Here is a 15471-nt window from a genome sequence, read left to right as displayed (position 1 = left end):
CAATTGACCCTGAATAAAGAAAATTATGAAGTTATTCACATGAGTACTAAAGAAATCAGCTAATTTTCGGTTACGCGATAAGTCACACAAATCTGAAGGCTGTAAATTCAGCTAAATACTTAGGGATTACAGTTACAAATAACTTAAATTGGAACGATCACATAGATAATATTGTGGGTAGAGCAAACCAAAGACTGTGATTCATTGGCAGAACACTTAGAAGGTGCAACAGGTCTACTAAAGAGACTGCTTACACTACGCTTGTCCGCCCTATTCTGGAGTATTGCTGTGCGGTGTGGGATCTGCATCAGGTGGGACTGACGGATGACATCGAAAAAGTACACAGAAGCGCAGCTCGTTTTGTATTATCGCGAAATAGGGGAGATAGTGTCACAGACATGATACGTGAATTGGAATGGCAATCATTAAAACAAATGCGTTTTTCGTTGCTACGGGATCTTCTCATGAAATTTCATTCACCAGTTTTCTCCTCCGATTGGGAAAACATTCTTTTGGCACCCACCTGCATAAGGAGAAATGATCATCACGATAAAATAAGAGAAATCAGGGCTCGCACAGAAAAATTTAAGTCCTCATTTTTCCAACGTGCCATTCGACAGTGGAACGGCAGAGAGACTGCTTGAATGTGGTTCACTGAACCCTCTGCCAGGCACTTTATTCTGAATAGCAGAGTAATCACATAGATGTAGATTGTGACGTCTCCTGCCAAGACATTTAAGATCTCGTTATAATATCTAAAAAACAATAGAAATATTATATTTCATTACTGTATGAATGGTTGTCGATTATGTATAAGAGGAAATAAAATTTTTCCTTTTTATGTTTGTGCAATATTTATTTATCTATATTTCACAAATAACGTCTGTGTTCGGCGAATGTATGTATCGAAGCAGACAATAATAATTAAAAATAATTACAAATATCTATATTAAATTGCCTATAAATAGTGGAGGGTAAAACATTACTGTCTCTGTCTCCTTGTAGCCGTTAAAGTTGTAAGAGCCTGTGACGCTCGCTTGAATGCTTAGGTAGCCTTCGTTTGTCCTTTGATCGAGAAAGACGCCATTGGAGGTTGATATTTGTAAAAGGCGTTTTCTTTCAATTTATGTTGATATTTTTAATATAGAAATTGTTAAAATTATTACCTGTAATAATTTATTGTTAGCTTGCCCAAGATTTCATTCCACATTCTTAGCCGTTTTTAGTATATTAGGAAGTTTTGATGACGCAGAGCTGTGCAGCGATCGCGGGAACCGCTGCCGCGGCAAATTCAAATTAAATTGAATGAAAGCAGTTTTCCCGCAATATTGCCGGCAGGTAACGGTACATTAAAATAATCTCTTTCAGCTTCCTGGAGACTCCAGAGGGAAATTGCGGATTTTATCATGTAATTTTCAGGTGGACATGGGCAGCTGCTATTATGTTATCAGTTACGTAAATAATTCATGAGTGATAAAATTTGACTTGAGTGTGATCAAAGACTGCTGTGCAAAACCTGTTCTGGCTAATAACATAAAAATCAAATTTCATCTTTTTTTAGTTTCATGCTCTCATCTTAGTCGTGGCAGTTAATAGTGTTCATATATTAAAATAAATCCACTGCAGCTTTTACGTTTAGTGAACATAACATACTCTAATTTCCGTACAGGTAATCAGAGTAATTTTCAGTGCATTCAAGAGATGAAAGTAGCGAAAGGCATTTTTTTTTTATTCCATAATTAGTTGCAGCGATGATACCATGTTCCATATCTAACGAGCCATATCAGTGTTATATAAAAATAGTTTGCAAATTAAAGATCGTACGTCCACAACAGGAAATCTTTCAGTGATGTGCGGATCTCCACATAAAAGGTCAAAGTACATAGTGAAAATATTTTCAACTGCAGAAACTAAGAGTAAGAATCGTATTTTATCTGTTGTGCTCGCAACAACAAGCAACATAAAATTAATTAAAATATTATGCCATATAAACTGCATATAAAGTAAAAAGGGTGTGCAGTGGGGATTACGTGACAATTTGACGCCCAGAAGCGCGGAGCACGAATCAATATTTACTGATAAATGTACATATGTATTTTGTAACAAATGCTAAGTATTAATGCATGTATAATTCTTTCATGAAAACTACAGCACTGCGAGCAAACTGAACGAGTAAAAACGGATTCTACAGAGAAATTGCTACAACATAGCCTGGAGCAGCTGAAATCAGAACAACGCAAATTGGAGGAAGGAGAAGGATATTAGTGTTTAACGTCCCGTCGACAACGAGGTGCCGGCCGGTGTGGCCGTGCGGTTCTAGGCGCTTCAGTCTGGAACCGCGCGACCGCTACGGTCGCAGGTTCGAATCCTGCCTCGGGCATGGATGTGTGTGATGTCCTTAGGTTAGTTAGGTTTAAGTAGTTCTAAGTTCTAGGGGACTGATGACCACAGATGTTAAGTCCCACAGTGTTCAGAGCCATTTGAACAACGAGGTCATTAGAGACGGAGCGCAAGCTCGGGTGAGGGAAGGATGGGGAAGGAAATCGGCCGTGCCCTTTCAAAGGAACCATCCCGGCATTTGCCTGAAGCGATTTAGGGAAATCACGGAAAACCTAAATCAGGATGGCCGGAGACGGGATTGAACCGTCGTCCTCCCGAATGCGGCACGCAAATTAATGGTAAGACTACAGTGTAGTTGTCCTGTCAGTAGAGTATGAATTTCAGTGAAGTCATCTCATGTCACAGTGGTGTGTTTAAAGATAGTTGTTTGTGAAGGACAAAGATTGACTGTAGATCCAACTTCGAAGCCATAAATATGGTCAAACTGCGTAGGCAATGCACAGGCAACATGGATACTGAGGAACATCAGTTAAACAGTGCAGTAAATGTAGAAGCGAGTGCTTTAGACACCACAAGCAATTTGTTCGGAGGAAATACCCTGTGAAACTGTGTGTGTGAGGGGGGGGGGGGGGCACAGGAAGTGTTGCCTCCGTCCACCTGCGTCCAAGCAGACGTGGAAAAAGAAGTAGTACAACCACCATCAGAGCAGGAACCAGATATTGGTAAACTGCCTGGTGGATATTCGATTCAGGCTATGATGGAGCGCATGCCAAATTGTCAGGCGAAGTTAGCGCAACAGCAAGCGGAAAAGGACAAGCAATTGGAAGCGTTTTTCTGCCAGCAGTCGGAAAGGGACGAAAAAAAATCGAAAGTTCTCTTGCACAGCAAGCAGAGCGTGACCAACAAGTAGTAGAGTCCTTAGAATCCGTGCAAAAAGAGATAGCAAATATGAAAAAAAACCTATGAGTCAAAACCTAAAGCTGTACAGGACTGCGCAAGTAAATAATCTGCAGTTAGCGAATACTACCATTAGAACTAGAGTCTACACAGCTTGTCGAACACAAACTGAACGAACAAGCTAGTAAAATTGAGGCTGAGTTTAATTCCTGGTTAGAATCGAAAGACAATGAAATCGAGAAAAGGATTGATTCAAAGGTAAAAGCAGCTTTTGACCATAAGGACTCCGAATCTTTTAGCGGTGTAATAAACAGTCAGGTACAGGGTGATGTTCAGACTATCAAACAAATACTAAGTGACGATATTCCGCATTGGCAGATGAATATAGCTAAGCGGATATCAAGACTTAGAAATGGTTTAGCCGATAGTAGCAAACATGTGGAAAATGAAAGTGTGTCGCCAGTAACCAATGTTTTTGGTAACGCACAGACGTATGTGCGACGCAATAATGAGGACAATGCGAATAGACGAAGCTCCAGATCAGAGCAGGCTGCCTATGCACCAAGCGCAAATGCGTACAATTCAAAAATATTGCTCTAAGAAAGTCTAATTAAGAATAGACAATTCCAAACTTTCACTACCGAACGAAAGACAGTACATCCGGTAGTGTTTATCAAAAGTATCAGGAACATCTTGCCAAGTACATGGAATGAAACGCAGAAAATACAGTATGTCATGTCCTACATTCAGGGTGACGCAGCATTATGGGCTACTGAAGTAGCGGACAGCTGCATGGCATATGCGCAATTTGAGAAGGCATTTTTAGCCAAATATTCGTCGCCTTGCATCCAAGAGCGGCTTAGGAAAGAAGTCTATAATCCTGAACCTTATTCAACTCGTGTTGGAAACCTGAGACGATATTTTGAAAAATACATTAACGAGACGCGCTACTGGAACGACCCTAGATCGTCGAGACACATTATTAGGCTACTGAAATCTCATTTACCTACCCACATTAAGGAAAAGCTAATTCACGTTCCCGAAAACAACATGGAACATTTCCTGTCAGTACTAGATTCGATTGACCTAATACAGGAGGACGTGAAGTCAGCGTGCCAACACGCAAGAAATAGTGGCTCACGATGCACAAACGGTAGAAGTGGTAATGCACCGAACCACAACCATGGGAATGGTGGCGGCGGTGGTAAAAGGCATGAATATCGGCCGAGAAGTAGCAACAACTGAAATCAAAATGGTTATGGTCACCCGTCAAATAATTAAAAAAAACGTAGATTTGACGATCGGTATGATTCCGTACAAGTCGGGGCCAACCGCTGGAAAAATGCGGGATGTCAGTGGCACGACAATTACAATGAAAACAATAGTAACTGCAATCATAATCACCGACCGAACCAAGACCAACAAAATAACGAGAGATACGACAACAACAGACCACCGCAGCAAAACGCGCCTATCGCGCAGCCGTGTCGGCCTGCAAATCAAAATGTTCGTATTATAGAGGTTGCGGACAACAACCGTCCAATCACCTCGCACGAAAATAGTTCAACAAACTAGAATCGGCCACGATATGCTCTCCGTCGCTGGCCGTGGGGTGGAGTGAGACCCTCACTAATGACAGTATACTTGGATCAAAATGCTGCGTTATAATGACGGAAATACACTCCTGGAAATTGAAATAAGAACACCGTGAATTCATTGTCCCAGGAAGGGGAAACTTTATTGACACATTCCTGGGGTCAGATACATCACATGATCACACTGACAGAACCACAGGCACATAGACACAGGCAACAGAGCATGCACAATGTCGGCACTAGTACAGTGTATATCCACCTTTCGCAGCAATGCAGGCTGCTATTCTCCCATGGAGACGATCGTAGAGATGCTGGATGTAGTCCTGTGGAACGGCTTGCCATGCCATTTCCACCTGGCGCCTCAGTTGCACCAGCGTTCGTGCTGGACGTGCAGACCGCGTGAGACGACGCTTCATCCAGTCCCAAACATGCTCAATGGGGGACAGATCCGGAGATCTTGCTGGCCAGGGTAGTTGACTTACACCTTCTAGAGCACGTTGGGTGGCACGGGATACATGCGGACGTGCATTGTCCTGTTGGAACAGCAAGTTCCCTTGCCGGTCTAGGAATGGTAGAACGATGGGTTCGATGACGGTTTGGATGTACCGTGCACTATTCAGTGTCCCCTCGACGATCACCAGTGGTGTACGGCCAGTGTAGGAGATCGCTCCCCACACCATGATGCCGGGTGTTGGCCCTGTGTGCCTCGGTCGCATGCAGTCCTGATTGTGGCGCTCACCTGCACGGCGCCAAACACGCATACGACCATCATTGGCACCAAGGCAGAAGCGACTCTCATCGCTGAAGACGACACGTCTCCATTCGTCCCTCCATTCACGCCTGTCGCGACACCACTGGAGGCGGGCTGCACGATGTTGGGGCGTGAGCGGAAGACGGCCTAACAGTGTGCGGGACCGTAGCCCAGCTTCATGGAGACGGTTGCGAATGGTCCTCGCCGATACCCCAGGAGCAACAGTGTCCCTAATTTCCTGGGAAGTGGCGGTGCGGTCCCCTACGGCACTGCGTAGGATCCTACGGTCTTGGCGTGCATCCGTGCGTCGCTGCGGTCCGGTCCCAGGTCGACGGGCACGTGCACCTTCCGCCGACCACTGGCGACAACATCGATGTACTGTGGAGACCTCACGCCCCACGTGTTGAGCAATTCGGCGGTACGTCAACCCGGCCTCCCGCATGCCCACTATACGCCCTCGCTCAAAGTCCGTCAACTGCACATACGGTTCACGTCCACGCTGTCGCGGCATGCTACCAGTGTTAAAGGCTGCGATGGAGCTCCGTATGCCACGGCAAACTGGCTGACACTGACGGCGGCGGTGCACAAATGCTGCGCAGCTAGCGCCATTCGACGGCCAACACCGCGGTTCCTGGTGTGTCCGCTGTGCCGTGCGTGTGATCATTGCTTGTACAGCCCTCTCGCAGTGTCCGGAGCAAGTATGGTGGGTCTGACACACCGGTGTCAATGTGTTCTTTTTTCCATTTCCAGGAGTGTAGTATGTAGCACGACCTCCTAACGGAACCCCACGAGTGTGCAAAGAATAATAATGATTACATACAAGCAATCCTAGAAGCAAAAATCTACGATATTGCTGTAAACATAATCATTCACACAGGTGTCTCGGTCAGTGTGATGAGTGCAGAACTGTATAAAAGCGCATGGGAAGGGACGAAATATGCCGACTTTCCCAGTGAATAACTGCAAGATGTCTGGAGCCATAAGCGCACAGAGCCAATTAATTAAGCGCCAGTGGCAGGCAGAAATTTGTAAAGAGGGCGTAGCCATAGTGAGCTCGTTCCCCGTTGTTAAGGGGTTAAGGGTGGCCTGCATTCTGGGAGTAGATTTTCTCCGTGGGAGCGTCGCAGTGATCGACCTCTCCGCAGCAAAACTAAGCATACTTAATAAAGGCAGAAGGGTTGAACTGCCAATGATGCGATCGAAAGACGTACTTGTGCCATCTTGTAACAGAATAAATATCAATGTGTACTGCTTTAGAAAATTATTCGACAACGACAGATCTTTACTATCCCAATAAAGAAAGTAATTCTTTTGAAGTAAATGTAGATGCATTCCAGAATAAAGTCCAAGAATCTGAAGGTTCAAATTGAAACGGAGCTTGTTGTACCGTTCCAATGTTTTATTAAATTGCTAGCACGCAGAAATTATTAGCAAGAGTTTCTTCTCTTGCATGTACTACCTCAGCTGGTGTCCAAAAGGAGAGAATGGACCAAACAGTGTTATTGATTGAATTTTTTTCTGTTGTGTACCACGTTTCCCATTTTCCTTTCCTTTGTGCGGCCTGGACGGTATAAATGAGTGAGTGTGTGAACTAGCAAAAAGCTTTAGGCACAGATTGTAACACTGCATGAATGGTCGTTCTGGGGTAGGGTAGTACCAACCCCCCAAGCGTGAACAAGTTTAGCAGAGACCAAGTTTGCAGGTCAGGGCAAAGGTGACACGTAGGCGCGCGTATTGGCTCTGTCAGGTTGGCGCGCCACCCCCACCACGTTTGTAAGCGGAACGGTTAGGCGAATTCGGTTGGAAGAGCTCTTGTTCCTGGGTCGTGGTGCTGGACAGACATAGAGACGCAGCTCTCGTTTTGGTAATGTTAACATAGGTATTAGGTTGTATGAAATCTGCTCTGTAATGAAGTCCAGATGTTGAAATCAGGTGCGAATTACCACTGAACCCCATAAAGGAATTGATTTTCTTCATTTACTCGAATTTCAGTAGACCTTGCGTTAGTGCCTTGTTCAGGCAGCGCACCATGTGCCTTAAGCTCACGGTCACGTTATTGCTCTGCGCTTAACGGAAATTCACTCATTCAACGTATTTTAAACTGCTCTTCCATTTACAGTAATATTTTGGGGATTTTTCTTTATTTTCCATATTTTTTCTTTGTGAACTTACTTTCGCGCCACGTGGTCGGTTGGAGCAACCGCCGCATTGATAAATTTGTAGTTTCGGTCTGAAAATATATTGTACACGATGAATAATCATACGATAGTGAGCGAGTGTAAAATAGGGAAGGAATAATCGTGTGTGTCCATATTGTTCTGGGTTTCTGTTGGCTACTGAAACTTGGCCATGTGGGTTGAACAGCATTGAAGTGATGTTTCTTGTGCACCCCCATAACGATCTGATTTCTTGGCGATGTTGTGCGTTAAGTAAAATACTCGTGCCACTAAGAAAAGTATCGGATTTTAAGGCCTACTGATTTGATAAAGATTTGCGAAATACTCTTCCAACCTGACCTAGCTTTGCTTGTATTGTTTTGCGGAACTTGTTCTGAGTAATCAATAGCAACTGAATGTAATAACCGAGGGTTTAGGTATAATTGTGCGGTTGTATAAAATTACATTGAAGCCAGGTCTGCGCTCCTCTGTCCCACTCCATAATTACGTGGCGAAACTGAACCATGTTAACTAGAGACAGGTTTTGATTATGTACATTGCAAGAGAAACACAACTAGTTGTTGAAATACCATCGGTACTGAATAAATAGCAATTAATCTCTGATTATTTACTCCTTCCATCATAAAGAATAGGTGGCAGTCAGTACCACAGTCGAATTCTGGGTCATGAAAGCAAATAAAAGCTGTATACTGCCTATTAAGCCCTGTATAGGTGCCTTCTGTAGTGGTTAAAAAAATGCGTTATCCGCTGCGTTCAAATTTCTACCGGTTCGTTAAAACCTTCCGCTAGAAATTATTAATACCCAGCAATAACTCGCAGGGGCCAGTAATTTCGTGGACCACACGAATTTAAGAAACCATTTACTACAGACGGTAGCTTGCAGGAGCGGTGGACATGTCAAAGCGACGGTAATCTGATGTGACTACGAAGGCTTTCCCGGCGTAATAATTGATAATATTCTTCTCGGGTATGCAGCCGGATCATGACGTCTTCAAGACACAATATTTCTGCGGTCCAACTGGCCGCCATCATCAGGTGAGAGCGCTGGTGCACAATCTCGCCGGAACTGAGATTGTGCACCAGCGCTCTCACCTGATGATGGCGGCCAGTTGGACCGCAGAAATATTGTGTCTTGAAGACGTCATGATCCGGCTGCATACCCGAGAAGAATATTATCAACGGTAATCTACCTACATAGGTGGACTTTTACCACCACCAGTACTGGAAGGTTACGTTGCAAAATAATATGCAAAAACAACAGCTGACGCAGCTGCTGTCAGAATATACAATGGTATTTTCTGAACGACCAGGAGTAATTATGGGTTACAACTATCGTATAGAGGTTACGACCCACAAAAATTATTGTCGAGCGTCTTACCCCATCCCATGGTCGAGAAGGGAGGCAGTAGCGAAAGATTGTAATATTAGCCATAAGGAAATTTTATATTTGTGTCTGAGAATATCAGTGTGTTTCGTTTTAAGCATGAATATGTGTATATTCAGATCTAAATATCAAGACAGTAAAGACTATTTATGGTGTGAGCAAGACTCACAAGAAAGTGTAATAATGCGCTAGATAAAGACTTGCCTGAAGACAGATGAGTCGTGGCAGTTAATAGTGTTCATAGATTTGAAAAAAAATCCACTGCAGCTTTTACGTTTTGTGAAAATAACATACTCTAACTTCCGTACAGGTGGTAATTTTCTGTGCATTCAAGAGATGAAAGTAGCGAAGGGCATTTTTTCATTCCATAATTAGTTTCATTCCATAATTACCATGTTCCATATCTAGCAAGCCAGATCAGTGTTATATAAAACTAGTTTGCAAATTAAAGATCGTACGTCCACAGCAGGAAATCTTTCAGTGTTGTGCGTATCACAACATAATAGGTCAAAGTGCATAAAGTTAAAATATTTTCAGCTGCAGAAACTAATAGTGAGAGTCGTATTTTATCTGTCGTGCTCGCAACTATAAGCAATATAAAAATTAATTAAAATTTTATGCCATATAAACTGCATATAAAGTAATAAGTGTGTGCGGTGGGGATTACGCGACAAGATATACATGTAGAAAGCTTATCTCTTGTTTATATGCAGCTATCTGCGGTATTTTCGTTCTTCTGCTGTTTTAAAATGAAAAAAAAACTATGTACAGCTCACACTTGTTGTTCTTCCTGTTAGAGATGGTTTTGTATTTTTTGTTATGATAATTGCTAATTGAATAATAACTAAATGCTTACAAATACATTATATTTTATTTCGAGTGGTGTAATCAGCAACATGCTCACTAATCGAAAAACTTTTATGTATGTTAACTAGCTAGAAGTGATTGGTTTGCTGACGCGATGACCGCACGCCATCGCTTCCAAATTTCAACGTACATCATTGGAGCCTGTACTTTGTAATGTTAACAAAGACCGATCAGTATTACTATTATCACGCAAATAATTTTTGGCGATGAAACCTAACTAGGGTCTTGTGTCGTCAACCTTTGCCACCTTCCAACAATGACTTCTGTGCCTAATGATTCATTTTCGTAAAGATAACAGGTATTTAAAAAATTCAAGGTATTAGACGAAGCAGGAGAACTTTGCTTCACATTATTAAATCGAAAGCCTCCATATTCATGATTTTGTTGTTCTCTTGCTGTCGTCAGTGTGATGCGACCTTGTTTCGTGAACGTTTTACTTCTGATTCGAAAAAAATTAGGAAGCCTTCGGCGGTCGGAACAACGGAGCAGCATACTTTCCATTACAAAACCAGCGTTTAGATATCATCTCGGCATACTCAGCATTTGTAAATACATGCGGCGTGCTCAAGCGATACAATGGAATTGGTCAACGAATCACAGTCACAATCACAGTTGAAAAGCCTGAAAGGGCTGCATTTTTATCATTATCTTCACCCTCATAGTGCAAGCTGAACTCCAAAATAAAAACGACAATCGATAAACAAAATGAATGATGAATGATAAATAAAAGAAATGACAAACCCTATATCATTGTGATAAGACCGTTTCGGTAAGGTGGTTGGCGCTATTGCGACCGACTGTGCCGTGTCGAAGATATCGCACGGTTAAGTGATTTCTTCGACTCGTGATCTGGAGAAGAGAGGTGTGATGGACAGGTAGCGAATGGAAGAGGACGTAATGTCTGTCTGGGGCGATGGAAATGCGTTTGCTGACCACATACACGGAAATGGTGCCGAGAAAAGTCTGTCAGCTCGCGGGGAAATGACACATGGTTTCTGTAGTGTCGAACAACAACGCATTTAGCTGCACTCTGTCAGAGGGTTCGAATGGTTCAAATGGCTCTGAGCACTACGGCACTTAACATCTGAGGTCATCAATCCCCTAGACTTAGAACTATTTAAACCTAACAAACCTAAGGACAACACACACATCCATGCCCGAGGCAGGATTCGAACCAGCGACCGTAGTAGCAGCGCGGTTCCGGACTGAAGCACATAGAACCTCTCGGCCACAGCGGGCGTATGTGTCAGAGGGCTCCTGGTTAATAGTTGCTGGTGTTACAGTAAAATTCAGTGCTTCCTGGGAGGGAGCAGTTCTTACTAGGTACGTATTACAGCGTTCGGCTGAGTGTGCCTAACCCATAAGGAAGCAACATCCACATTCGGCAACCACTGCTGAGTTGGGTCAGCGCCGATTGGGCACTCTCGTGTGGTTCTTCTCGGGTCACCGTTGAATTGAACGATGTTGTGATGATGGGCCCTGGTTTGGAGACTGTTTTATAGGCTATCTACACATATTACTGACATTTACTGTGTATACTTACACTTGTGCAACTTCGAGTGAAAGATTAAAGCTACCGCCGTAATTTAAATAGTAATTACTTCTGCTTGCTTCAAGATATACAATTGTTATGGTGCTTTAAGAATACTGGGTACTTGTCTTCTTCAGTATCACTGTTTTCTTTATTTTTTTATATCTGTGGCATACAATCGCGGCATATGTAGAGCTTGTCATGTACACGTAATGGTCGTGTTAAGACTGATATTTCGATACATTTTCTGAAGGGAGATTAGAAGTTTCGTATCAGAGCACACTCCCCTGCAGAGTGAAAATCTCATTCTGGAAACATCCCCCAGGCTGTGCCTAAGCCATGTCTGCGCGATATCCTTTCTTTCAGGAGTGCTGGTTCTGCAAGGTTCGCAGGAGAGCTTCTGTAAAGTTTGGAAGGTAGGAGACGAGGTACTGGCAGAAGTAAAGCTGTGAGGACGGGGCGTGAGTCGTGCTTGGGTAGTTCAGTGGTAGAGCACTTACCTCCGAAAGGCAAAGGTCCCGAGTTCGGGTCTCGGTCCGGCACACAGTTTTAATCTGCCAGGAAGTTTCGAGATTAGAAGTGTTTTGCATGTCTCGCTGGACTTTTTAATTATTTATTGGAACTACTGCCCCTCGCCTTAAGGGGACACGCCCCTGAAAGGGCTGCATTTTTATCATTATCTTCACCCTCATAGTGCAACTGATATATAATTGAGAGATAGACCAAAATTCTTACACACAATTAGGGTCATTAGTCAAAGCATTTCCAAAAAAAAATCATTGAAATATTTATAATAGTATATTGATATTTATAATAGTATAAAAAACAGAACACTTAATTCACTGCGGTACCATTTTCTTTGGAGCCATTGACTGCACTGCTTGGAAAAAAAGTCAGAGTACAGACAACATTCAGGTAAGTGTTTTATGCCTCCAGTTTCCTTCCCTGACGCTGATCTGTAAAAAAGACGTTATTTATTTTACTAGAACAAAAATATTTAATAATGTAGCTCAAATATCACCGACGTCATCATCATGTTAGAAATTTTTCAGGAAATAGTAGGCAAGGGAGATAGAGGGTGTCATTCTAAATATCTGTACCAATTTTTGTGAGTTTAACTTCAGTCATTTAGGAGAAAAGTGTGTCTGAATGATGAAAATTCAAGTTTTCGGTAAACCGCGAAAGCAGATTTACAGATTTGTTAACTTACCACTATGCTCGTTTAGAACATTCCAGCTGCACACTCCAGTTGTCCTCTCTTCATGCTTTTCTTTATCCTTGACTCCTTGGTAGCAGCTTCTGCAGCTGTCCCTGCTTCGGTTACCCGCCGCTTATCAATAGCAGTAAGAGCTGAAGCCATGTTCTTTCCCGTCTGGACGTTCAATTTCTTCATAACATTGATCCTTGAAATTGCACCATCATTGAACGTTATTATTGCATCTATTACACCAATCTTCAGCACTGTCAACCCAACAAGTAGTGTTTAGGGTATTCTCTCACATATACAGCTGTTGACGCTTTCATTTGCAGTCTGAGAGAGACCATGCATACATTTCCTAAGTAGAGTTTTATTTGCCAGATCCCTATATACAGGCGTAATTGCCTCCATTACAGCAAGTGGTAAGGAATGCTTGTGGGTATATTGTATGCCTGTAGCATTGTTCAACCAGTACTTGCACCACGAATCTTCCCCATTTGGACACAAACCATGCTGTGGGGTTTCATCTGTTGACACACTGTAAAACCAAGTTGCCCAAATAGCTCATCTCATGTTCTCTAAATCTCCTACATTTCTCCTTATTGTTAGTCCATAATATTGAGTCAAAGACTCAATTTCACTTTTTGTAAGACGACTTGGACTACCTATGTGTTTTACGCCTGACAATTTGTCACTGAAATCTTTACATAATTTTCTCAGCTGAGCTTCCATTCTTTTTTGTATATGCCCAAATCATTCAAGCTTTCCTAGCAGAATGTCCCCATATGGTTTGTCATTAACAAAACAGTGTTTCCTTTACAGTCTCCATCTCCAAGGTAGCCTACATACCTCACACCACGACTGAGCTCTGATCTTCTAAAAATGTTTAGAACTCCTTTCATTTCCATACTTCCACTTGGGCCATCAAAGTTCTTTACACAAACATGGGTGCCAATAAATTTACTTCAACAACCCTGGCAGGGCTTTGTTAGATACTCATAATCTAGTATCTTACCAGTTTCAGTAAATGTGGCAGTTACAACCCCATTCAGAGAACTATGACCTCTCTTCTGTCACGATACATCAAATGCTCCTACAATGTCTGTATTCTCAGACAAGGCCACTGCTTCTTCTGCTGCTCTTTTCATTGAATGTTCACTAACACCACGTAAAGCATTATGTATTAATTTATTGTATATGTCAAACCTCAGTGGAAGTGGAGGCAAATCCATTATTGCGCAAAAAGTCTGGGCAGCTCTCCTTCCCCTTCCAATACATCGCATAGCATAAGCAAGCTGAATTTTTACATTGTATTGTCGACTATCAGTTACTGGCGACGTCACAGTATCACTGCGCACCTTACACGACTTACAGGCAATCACTAACCGACTTGAAAGGTCCTCCAATACATCGCATTGCATAAGCAAGCTGAATTTTTACACTGTATTGTCGACTACCACTTACTGGCGACGTCACAGTATCACTGCGCAACTTACACGATTTACAGGCAATCACCAACTGACTTGAAAGGTCCTTCTTTTTGAAATGTCCTCAGAAACGTCAATACCATCTTCACAGTCGGGGTACTTACATTTCACAGCACTCTTAAAAAGTCTTGACAGCATATTTAGGTTCACAATAACATTTCCGTCGTTATTGCTGCTCACATTACTTCTAGGCTTGTTCTTATTACATTCAGAAAGCGAAAGTTTACGTCTAGAAGCACTGCCTCTAGACACAGTTTCCGCAGGCGACTATTGAAGCAACTGATGTGTATTATTAGGTTGTGTTTGGAACTGGTTGACACGAAACTTTCGTTTGGGGCTAAATTTCTTTACTCTCGGCATTTGCCGGCCGGAGTGGCCGTGCGGTTCTAGGCGCTACAGTCTGGAGCCGAGCGACCGCTACGGTCGCAGGTTCGAATCCTGCCTCGGGCATGGATGTGTGTGATGTCCTTAGGTTATTTAGGTTTAATTAGTTCTAAGTTCTAGGCGACTGATGACCTCAGAAGTTAAGTCGCATAGTGCTCAGAGCCATTTTGAACTCTCGGCATTTGTAGCACAGGAAACACGCACACACAGAAACAAAACAACACACAATAACTACAAAACCACAGGTGAATGAAATTCCGAAATCTTATATACTCAGATCTTTGTTTACATTTGAACCATAGCCTTCTAGACATGACTGTACTTTGCTTCCAGGAGCCAGTGCCTTCTAGAATACACCTGTGTTAAAGGTCCGTAGCTAACGCCGGAAAAAACGGAAGAACGAAATAATGCATCGCGTATTCTGACGCACTTCAAACTGACAGTTGGGCGTGGCCCCTCTGCAACATTACATTCAACCTCAATTTTAGAACGAACGGAAAATTGTAATGCCTGTAAACTATATATTTTTGAAATCTGCTTGAAATGCTCTATTCTATAGACCAAGAAATTGTTTTTCAAATTTTTGTTCATTTTCACTAGCTTGTTCCCTTAAACGATTGATATTTTCTCTCTTCTTTTCTGGGAAAATTTGAAATGTTACTGTTTTGCAGCAAACGCTACTGCCAGTCTCTTTCTTTGTGTATGATTTATTCTTTGTGTATGATCTACTGTGTCTAAAATATACATGATTCAGGAAACGGATTCCATGAAGGAAAGGCAATACATTCAGATGTATACCATGAAGCTGGTCCGTGTAATGAAGAGAGACATGAGTGACCCCAATGGTCGTAAGACATGGG

Source organism: Schistocerca nitens, chromosome 7, assembly GCF_023898315.1.
Source record: "Schistocerca nitens isolate TAMUIC-IGC-003100 chromosome 7, iqSchNite1.1, whole genome shotgun sequence".
Classification (NCBI taxonomy): domain Eukaryota; kingdom Metazoa; phylum Arthropoda; class Insecta; order Orthoptera; family Acrididae; genus Schistocerca; species Schistocerca nitens.
Note: the sequence above shows the minus strand (reverse complement) of the source record.